This window comes from Dromiciops gliroides, chromosome X (assembly GCF_019393635.1).
Source record: "Dromiciops gliroides isolate mDroGli1 chromosome X, mDroGli1.pri, whole genome shotgun sequence".
In the NCBI taxonomy this organism is placed as follows: domain Eukaryota; kingdom Metazoa; phylum Chordata; class Mammalia; order Microbiotheria; family Microbiotheriidae; genus Dromiciops; species Dromiciops gliroides.
In genome coordinates, this window is record NC_057867.1 from 34161422 (window position 1) to 34170497 (window position 9076).

The following is a 9076-nucleotide window of genomic DNA, read 5'->3' on the forward strand; positions in this document are numbered from 1 at the left end:
GCCTGGTGACAAGCATCTCGGAACTCAGCTAGGCTAGTCATCATTGGATACCAGGCATACATCCAGGCCTTCACTGGCCCAAACCCAAAGTCTTTCTAGCTTCACAGGACCTGTCTGAGCTTGGGCTCCACTGTCACAGCCTCAGACAACCTTGGGGTCACCCCCATGACACAGGAAAGTTTGGGAAAGAAGAAAAGGGAACCAAAAACCTTGGGAATGGGGACATCAGCTTGGCAAAGATCACAAAAAGGAAAAGGACTATTGTTGGAGGGGATGCGGAAGGACAGGCACATGAACGCAGTCCATAAATCAACTTGAAACTATGCCCCCCCAAAGCCATTAAATGGTACATGCCCTTTGACCCAGTGATGCCACTACTGGGCCTATACTCCAAAATGATCAAAGAAAGAGGGAAAGGTCCCACATGTACAAAAATATTTATAGCAACATTTTTAGTTGTAGAAAAGAACTACAAGCAAAGTAGGTGTCCAGTGACTGGGAAACAGTATATGTGAATGTAATCAAGTATTATTGTGTCATAAGAAATGACAAGAGGAGTGGATTGAGAGAAATCTGGGGAAATGTACATCAACTGAGGCACAATGAAGTGAGTAGAACCAGGAGAAAAATGCCGATGGTGAGATCAAGCCAAACAACCACGAGAGACTACAGAACTCCTGTTAACCACTGACGGATAATGCCAACCAGAGGCCTGATGATAAAATATGCTTCCTAACTCTTCACAGAGAGGACGGACTAGAGGGGCAGAATGGAACATTCTCTGACATGGGCAAAGGCAAATGACTCTGCCACTAGAAATGACAGAACCAGGGGCAGCTAGGTGGTACTGAAGTGGATAAAGCATGGGCCCTGGATTCAGGAGGACCTGAGTTCAAATACGGCCTCAGACACTTGACACTATCTGTGTGACCCTGGGCAAGTCACTTAACCCTCATTACCCCACAACAAAACCAAACAAAACAAAAAGAATAGCATCTGCCTCAACAGTAGGAAAACTTATCAACATATTCAACCACATCAATAACAAAATTAACCAAAATCATGTGATTGTCTCAATAGATGCAGAAAAGGCTTTTGACAAAATATAGCACTAATTCCTATTAAAAACATTAGAGAGGTGGGGGCAGCTAGGTGGCGCAATGGATAGAGCACCAGCCCTGGAGTCAGGAGGACCAGAGTTCAAATCCGGCCTCAGACACTTAACACTTACTAGCTGTGTGACCCTGGGCAAGTCACTTAACCCCAATTGCCTCACTAAAAAACAAAAAACAAAAAAAAACCCCAAAACATTAGAGGGGGCAGCTAGGTGGTGCAGTGGATAAAGCACTGGCCCTGGATTCAGGAGGACCTGAGTTCAAATCTGGCCTCAGACACTTGACACTTACTAGTTGTGTGACCCTGGGCAAGTCACTTAACCCTCACTGCCCTGCAAAAAACAAAAAACAAAACAAACAAAAATTAGAGAACATAGGAATAAATGATAAGCAGTATCTACCTAAAACTATCAGCAAACATTATATGCAATGGAGATAAGTTAGAAGCATTCCCAATAAGATCAGGGCTGAAACAGGGATGTCCATTATCACCTCTATTATTTAATGCTGTACTAGAAATGTTAGCTTTAGCAATAAGAGAAGAAAAAGGAAAGGAATTAGAATAGGCAAGGAGGAAACAAAACTATCACTTTTTGCAGATGATATTATGATGGTATACTTAAAGAATCCTAGAGAATCAACTAAAAAACTATTTGAAACAATTAACAACTTTAGCAAAGTTGGAGGTTATAAAATAAATACACATAAATCATCAGCTTTTCTATACATGACCAACAAAGCTCAGCAGCAAGAGATAGAAAGAGAAATTCCCTTAAAGTAACTGTAGACAATATAAAATATTTGGGAGTCTACCTGCCAAGACAAATCCAGGAACTCTATGCATAATTACAAAACACTTTTCACACAAATAAAATCAGACCTAAACTACTGGAAAACTATCCATTGCTCATGAATGGGCTGAGCTAATATAATAAAGATGACAATTCTAGCTAAATTAATTTACTTATTCAGTGCCATACCAATCAAACTACCTAAAAATTATTTTATAGAGCTAGAAAAAATAATGACAAAATTCATCTGGAAAAACAAAAGGTCAAGAATATCAAGTGAACTAATAAAAAATGCACAGGAAAGTGGGCTAGCCTTATCAAATCTGAAGTTATACTATAAAGTGGCAGTCATCAAAACTATTTGGTACTGGCTAAGAAATAGAGTGGTAGATCAATGGAATAGGTTAGGGACAGGGGACACAGTAGTAAATGACTTTAGTAATCTACTGTTTGATAAACCCAAAGACTCCAGCTTCTGGGATAAAAACTCACCATTTGACAAAAACTGCTGGGAAAACTGGAGGATAGTATGGCAGAAACTAGGCATAGACCAACATCTTATAGTATATACCAAAATAAGGTCACAATGGGTACATGATTTTAGACCTAAAGGGTGATACCATAGGCAAATTAGGAAAGGAAGGAATAATTTACCTCTCGGATATATGGAGAGGAGAAGAATTTATGACCAAACAAGAGACAGAGAATATTATGAAATGCAAAATGGTTGATTTTGATTACATTAAATTAAAAAGGTTTTGTACAAACAGAAGCAATGCAGCCAAAATTAGAAGGGAAGTAGAAAGCTGGGAAATAGTTTTTATAGCCAGTATTCCTGATAAAGGCATCATTTAAAATATATAGGGAATTAAATCAAATTTATAATGAAAGTCATTCTCCAGTTGAGAAATGGTCAAAGGATATGAACAGGCAGTTTTCAGATGAAGAAATCAAAGCCATCTATTGCCACATTAAAAAAATGCTCAAAATCACTACTGAAAATAATAAATGTTGGAGAAGCTTTGGAAAAATTGGAACACTAATGCACTGTTGGTAGAGCTGTGAACTGATCCAACCATTCTGGAGAACAATTTGGAACTATGCCCAAAGGGCTATAAAACTGTATATACCGGGGCAGCTAGGTGGTGCAGTGGATAAAGCACTGGCCTTGCATTCAGGAGGACCTGAGTTCAAATCCAGTCTCAGACACTTGACACTTACTAGCTGTGTGACCTTGGGCAAGTCAATTAACCCTCATTTCCCCACAAAAATTAAAAAAAAAAACTGTATATACCCTTTGATCCAGCAATACCACTATTAGGTCTGTATCCCAAAGAGATCCTAAAAAAGGGGAAAGGATCCACATGTGTAAAAATATTTATAGCAGCTCTCTTTGTGGTGGTAAGCAATTGGAAATTGAGGAGGGATGCCCATCAGTCGGGAAACAGCTAAACAAGTTGTGGTATATGAATGTAATGGAATACTATTGTGTGGTAAGAAACACTGGGCAGGCAGATTTCAGAAAAAAAACTGGAAAGACTTACATGTCTGATGCTGAGCAAAGTGAGCAGAACCAGGAGAACATTGTACACATTATCAACAACATTGTGTGATGAACAACTGTGATAGACTTAACTCTTCTCAGCAATACAATGTTCTAAGACAAATCCAAAGGACTCATGATGGAAAATGCTCTCCACATCCAGAAAAAAGAACTGTGGAATCTGGATGCAGATTGAACCATACAGTTTCTACGTTTTCTGTTTTTGTTTTTTTGTTTTTTGAGGTTTTTCCCTTTTATTCTGATTCTTCTTTCACAACATGACTAATGCAGAAATATGTTTGATGTGATTGTACATATATAACCTATATCAGATTGCTTGCTGTCTTGGGGAGGGGGTAGGGAAGGGAGAAAAATTTGAAATTAGAAATCTTATAAAAATAAATGTTGGAAACTATCTCTACATGTAGCTAGATAATAATAAAATACTTTTATGATTTTAAAAAAAGAATAGCACCTGCCTTTGAGGGTTGTTGTGAGAAAAACAAGAGATGATACAGGGTGGGCCAAAGGTCTGATATATTAATAATTTTTAGAAAATTATTTTTTCTTTATTTTCCCCATTTATGAAATTTGATTTTTCACATGTGATGTAAATTCATTTCATATATATATATATACTGGATATGAAGTTATAGTATTATTGTAAATTAAAAACAAAAAAGAGAGGAGTTATTAAATATTTGTGGCTTTTGGCCCACCCTGTATTTGTAAAGTGTTATTCACGGGCAGCTAGGTGGCACAGTGGATAGAGCACCGGCCCTGGATTCAGGAGGACCTGAGTTCAAATCTGACCTCAGACACTTTATACACTTACTAGCTGTGTGACCCTGGGCAAGTCACTTAACCCCAATTGCCTCACCCCCCCCCAAAAAAAGTGTTATTCAAACATCAAAGCAGTATAAAATGTTGTCACTGTTATCACTAATCTCCCTGGGCCTCAGTTTTTTCCTCTGTAAAATCAAAGAGTTGAGTTTCATAGCTAGCATTGTAGGAGAGATTGCACCAGCTGCTTGTTGCCCCCACTCCTCATTAGGGTGAATGACCCAGAAGGGCCCGGGGCCTCCAGTGGAGGTCAGCACAGGAGTTTGGACTAAGGAAGGGCCTGGGAGGCCTCAGGTGTGTTCTAGCAAAGGAGGCCCAATCATATGGATGGCCCAGGCTGGAATTCCAAAATGGTCCAACCCCCAAACCATGAATTCAAATGCTGATTAAGAGAAAGGTTGGCCTGCAAGGCCACTGGCTGTCAAAGCTGCCCCAAGCAGAGAAGGCTGCTTTCCCCCACTTAAGCCTGGCCAGTTGTTTTCTCTCCCTAGGCTTCAATGTCCAAATGCATTTTCATTAATAAGGGCCATTAAGAATTCAATTCTGCTCAGAAACAATTTGCTGAGGCCCACTCTCCATAAGGCACTGACTGAGCTGGGCATCCTGGGCCCTGAGTTTATGGAACACACAAGCTAGCAGGGAATGCTTAATGCATCCTCAAATAAACCTAATTAGAGGTAGTCTTGGCACAGCGCAAAGCAGCCTTCCTGGATTTGGAGTTAGATGATCAAGGCCTCAAAATCCTCCCTTCCTAATGAAAAAATTGAAGTCTCTTCCCCTCTCCTCCTCTTCTTCCTCCCTCTTCCCCTCCCCCACCCCCTCCTTCCCCTTCCCCCTCCTCTTCCTCCTCCTCCTCCCCTCCCCCTCCTCTTCCTCCCCCTTCTCCTCCTTCCCCCTCTTCTTCCTCCTCCTCCCCCTCCCCCTCTTCCTTTTCTTCCCCTCCCCCTCTTCCTCTTCTTCCTCCTCCTCCCCTTCCCCCCTCCACCCCCTCACATGACTCACCCACTAACAACTCCTCCACCCCAGTCTCACATGAGGTGGCCCTTCCCCTTGTCAAGGCAAACCCCTCCATATGCACAAGAGATCTGGCAGCCTGTCCCTAGTACCAGCCCCACTCTCCCCGATCACCCTCTCCCTTTCTGCTGCTGGCTCTTTTCCCACTGCCTATAAACAGGCCCATGCCTCCCCATCTTCAAAATCCGCCTATCCCCAGTAACCATTCCTTCAGATCCCTCCTGCCTTACAGGTGAAAACCACTTGAGAAGGTGGGCTCGGGTGCCTCCCCACTCCTCTCATCTCACTCTTCTGACCTCCCCCCAATCCAGTTTCCAACCCCATCATTCCACCGGAATTGCTCCCGCCCTAGTCACCCACTCCAATGACTTCCTCTCTCAATCCTCATTCTCCACCGCACTGTGGCTCCCTCCCTTCTCCTTGATCCCCTCTTCTCCCTGGTTTTCTGGTCATCACCCCGCCTCCTCCTACCTCTCTCAGGCTGCTCTTCCTCTGCCTCCTTGGCTGGAACCTCTCCCAGATCCCGTCCCTCAGGAGTCTGCCCTGGCCCCTCTCCTCCTCTGCCGCTCTAGACCACTTCATTTGGTGATCTCATCAGTTACCATGGATTTAATGACCATGTCTATGCTAATGATTCTCAAATGTAGCCATCCTGTGCTTCCCATGAACTCAGGGCCCAGGATGCCCAGCTCAGCCAGTGCCTTATGGAGAGTGGGCCTCAGCAAATTGTTTCTGAGCAGAATTGAATTCTTAATGGCCCTTATTAATGAAAATGCATTTGGACATTGAAGCCTAGGGAGAGAAAACAACTGGCTAGGCTTAGGTGGGGGGGAAAGCAGCCTTCTCTGCTTGGGGCAGCTTTGACAGCCAGTGGCCTTGCAGGCCAACCTTTCTCTTAATCAACTTTTGAATTTAGAGTTTGGAGGTTGGGCCATTTTGGAATTCCAGCCATCCTGCCCAAGCAAACCTCTCTGCTGACCTCCAATCTTGCAGCTCTAACTGGATGTTGAATAGGTACAGGACATTCAACATGTCCAAATCTAAACTCAAACTCCTTAACTTTCCCTGGAAACCCCTCCCAACTTCCTTATTACTGCGGAGGGTCCCATCTGCCTGATCTCCCAGGCTCACCACCATATTTCTACATTAGTCATGTTGGGAAAGAAGAATCAGAACACTAGGGGAAAACCTCAAAAAACAAAAACCCAAAACAAAACATATATACAAGCCCTGGAGGGCTTCAAGCAGAGCCTGAAAGACCACTTGTCATAGTGGGGATTCTGGGTCAGGCAGAGATGGGTCTCTTCCATCCTTTCCAATGCTGAGATTTGATGATTCTGGGAGCTTAAGAAAAATCCCTGGGGCAGCTAGGTGGCGCAGTGGATAGAGCACCGGCCCTGGAGTCAGGAGGACCTGAGTTCAAATTCAGCCTCAGACACTTAACACTTACTAGCTGTGTGACCCTGGGCAAGTCACTTAACCCCAATTGCCTCACTAAAAAAAAAAAAAAAGAAAAAGAAAAATCCCTTTTCCTCTCTGGCCTTACTTTTCCCCATCCACAAAATGGGGAGAATAATCTTGGTTTGGCCTCCATCCCAGGAATGCTAAGGGGGAGCAGATGAGATGATGAATCACAGAAATACCAATTACTACCAGTGAAATCCCAAGCAAGCCACTGTCCCTGGGGTTTCCTCTTGTACTTGATTAAATGATTTCTAAGGCCCCTTCTAGCTCTGACCTTCTGTGTTCTATGTTCTAAGACCCCCTCTAGCACCCAAATTCTATGTTTTATGTTCTAAGGCCCTTCTAGCTTCAACATTCATTCTATGTTCTAAGTTTCCTTTCAGTCTTTCTGTTCTAAATTCCCTTCTAGATGTAATGTTCCATGATCCTATGGATGGGAAAGTACTCTAGAACCTGAAAGGGTGGGGGTGGGGGAGTTCAGTGGTCTACAATCCTAAGGAGATGGGAAGCCACCAAACAGAATTAGTTAATGGTTTCTTTAAGGCTTGACCTAATTTCTTTCAGGCACTGAGTTGATCGGGTCATGTGAGTTTTGATGCGGCTTGGGGGCTGCTACGGTTTAATAACTCGCTGAGCACAAAGAATCAGAGGGGCCTCTGCAGGAGACCAGAGAGCCTCCGCTCAGGGGCCCAATATCCTGAGGCTAGCCCCTGCATATCAGACTCTTGCCTAACTAGGGGCATCTAGGTGGTTCAGGGGATAGCACACTGGACCTTCATTCAGGGAACCCTGAGTTCAAATCCTGCCTCAAGTATTTCCTAGCTGTTTGGCCTCAAGCAAATTATTTCGCTTCTCCTGACTCAGACTCCCCATCTATAAAATGGAAGTGACAACAGCACCTACTTCCCATGGTTACAAAGAAGATAAAAGGAGATAATATTTGTAAGCGTTTTGCAAACCTTAAAGTGCTATATGAATGTTGAATATTAACCCCTAAGGGTAAGGCAGAATGGTACAGTCTGATGAGCCTGGGAGTCAGCCCTATAATCCTGTGACCTATGAGTCTAAAACCTGAGAAATGCTTTCCATAGAAAGACATTATTTCATTAAACCCCCTCATTTTATTGAGGAGGAAACTGAGGCACATGTCCCACAAAGGGCCCCTGTCTCTTTCGAGAGGATTTTCCCAAGCTTGACAGAAACCTCCCACACCTACCAAAATGAATCTCTCTGTCTCTCTCTGTCTCTCTCTATCTCTCTGTCTCTCTCTCTCTCCCTCCCTCCCTTCCTCCCTTTCTCAAGAAAGTGAGCCCCACAGAGGTGAAGTGACTTGCTCAGGGTTACACAGGCAATAAACATCAAAGGTGAGATTTGAACCCAGGTCTTACTGACAACTCCCAGTCCAATGAAAAGATGGGTCTAAAAAGGGGGTACATAGGTCTATGGCCTGAGTTTGAATCCAGAAGTAAAGGTCAGAGGCAGGAGACAAAGGGTCATGGTATCCATCCATATATCCACCCGCCAAACTAATCCAAAGGACTTTAAATTAAAAAAGGATAGGGAAGGGAAGTGGTATCCATCCACCCATCCATGCATCCATCCATCCATACATACACACACACACACACACACACACACACACACACACACACACACACACACACACCCAACCAATCTCAGCCAAAGAGCTTTAAACTCAAAAGGATGCGGAAGGGAGATAGTATTCATCCATCCACCCATCAACGAAACAATCTGATTCAAAGGGTAAGGAAGAAGAGAAAATTGCCTTTGAATATCCACCAAGCTGAAGGCCATTGTAGAGAAGAGAGGAAACAAAGAAAGAAGAGCTGGTGAGATACCCAGAGGTTCACAGGAAGTTAAACCCCTGGCTGCCAATGTCTATCACCAAATGTCCCAAGGAGCAAAAGAAACTAGAGTCTCTTAACACAAAGGAGGCAGATTTGACCTCATGGGTACCATGAAGACTGGCTTTGGCCTCTTTTTAAACAAATGTTATGTTTGGTTCCTTCATTTGATACTATCTAACAGATATCTACAGAGGAACTCTTCATTGCCAACTTGGCTAAAACAATCTAGTCTGCATAGCAAGGGATGATGACATAAGCCTAACAATTACTCTTCTCCTGGTTCCTTCCCTGAGTCCTCCTATGATGAGGTCCTTGGCCCACCTGCCAACCTAGTTGCCCATCTCGATTCATCACTGCCTTTCCAAAAAATCTCCCCAGGCCTGAGGACAATAGGATCACAGGTTAAGAGCTGGAAGAAATCTTAAGGATTATTATTTT